This window comes from Anolis carolinensis, chromosome 1 (assembly GCF_035594765.1).
Source record: "Anolis carolinensis isolate JA03-04 chromosome 1, rAnoCar3.1.pri, whole genome shotgun sequence".
NCBI classification, from domain to species: Eukaryota; Metazoa; Chordata; class Lepidosauria; order Squamata; family Dactyloidae; genus Anolis; species Anolis carolinensis.
This window is the reverse complement of record NC_085841.1, coordinates 161,081,411-161,083,140: the sequence shown is the minus strand read 5'-3', so window position 1 is coordinate 161,083,140 and position 1,730 is coordinate 161,081,411.

Here is a 1,730-nt window from a genome sequence, read left to right as displayed (position 1 = left end):
GATAGATAGATAGATGATAGATAGATAGATAGATAGATAGATAGATAGATAGATAGATGTACATAAGGATTACAAAAGCTTGCAAGGGGTTAATGCCTATATATCTGTAGGAGAGTTTAACAAATATTTCAGGGGAAAATGTTTTTATAAGATTAATGAATTTTTTTTTCTTCTTCCTGAGTTTCAAGGGCGTCTTTCCCTTTTAAAAACATTCCCTTGATTAAGAGCAAGGGAGGCTTTGCAAAAGAAAACACACTGATAAGTGAGGGTAAGCGAGAAATATATCATATATTGCAAGCAATAACCTGCAGGCTCCATTGCTGGCCTTGACCTTGACCCCATTATAAGTCATTATAATAATTAAAATAATGAACCGTTTTAACCAATATTTTAGTGAGAAGTGTGGGCTACTTTTGGCTGATGGGATAGTCAAGTTAATTAGGATTTATTTTTTTTTGTTTTAGACTTAGGACAACCCTAAAGTTTAGAGCAGGGGTCAAGTAAATGACCTTGGTATATTTGGCCGTGGGCCTTAGTTTGATGAACCCTGGCCTATAGGACATATTAGAGTAGAGGTAATCCAGCTCTTCAACTTTCAGTCTACATAAAATGTTATCTGGGATCTATGTGAGAAATGGGTAAACGGCTAAACTATTTTCTTCTGTATAGCAGCAATCTCAAAACAGTCAAAAGTAGTAGTTTTATTGTGCATATTTCTTATCTACACAATAAAACAATACAAAATTAAAGAAAGAAGTAGTGAAACATAGGTGAAACAAACTCAGTTTTCACCTAGGTGAGTAGGGAGCCGTGATGGTGCAATGAGTTAAGCCCTTGTGCCAACTGAATGGCTGACCTGAAGATCTGAAGATCAGCAGTTCGAATACGCGAGATGGGGTGAGCTCCCATCTCTCAGCCCTAGCTTCCATGCGGGGACATGAGAGAAGCCTCCCACAGGATGGTGACACATCCGGGTAACATCTCTGTAGACAGCCGATTCTGTCACACCAGAAGTGATTTGCAGTATATTCTCAATTCACTTCTGACATGATTTAAAAAAAAACCCTAGGGAATCTGGGGATTTGTAGATCCAAACATTTTCAAGTTCTGATGCCAACTCTCCTAATAGCTTGGGATTTGTAAAAAAATTAAAGAACTTTTCAGGATTAGATATTATCTCCTTGTATCAATCAAGGTTCTCTACTTTACCCCTATTAAAAAATATATCTGGATGGAGGAATATAATCAGAGGTGAAACTAAGAAGCCCACACTTCCCTTCATTACACTTTCAATTACATTCAAGCCAAGCTTTTTTTTATGCTATACACACACAACAAAAGACCTCAGTGTCATCATGAGCACCAGGACAACTTTTTCAAGGGAACATTTTATGCACTTGGACAGATTCTACAGAACTTCTCTAGATTTAAAAATCAGTCACATTACTCAGTGCAATGGACATTTATAGCACCTGGGAATAATTGGTTTCAAGTTTCTGAAATGTGATAGGGTTTCTTTTCCTAAGCAACTATTATGTAGTGAAAGATCTATTAGAATTGGAATGGGTAACAATATGTCAATTGCCACATAGTAGGGCACCTACTTTGCAAATATCATGCTATGTAAGTTAACTTTGCTGCTAAAGGAAAACTATATAGATCTGATTCCAAACATAAAGGAACATGTTCCTGTGATCAAAGATACCTATGCTGAAGTAATGCAACCGAAG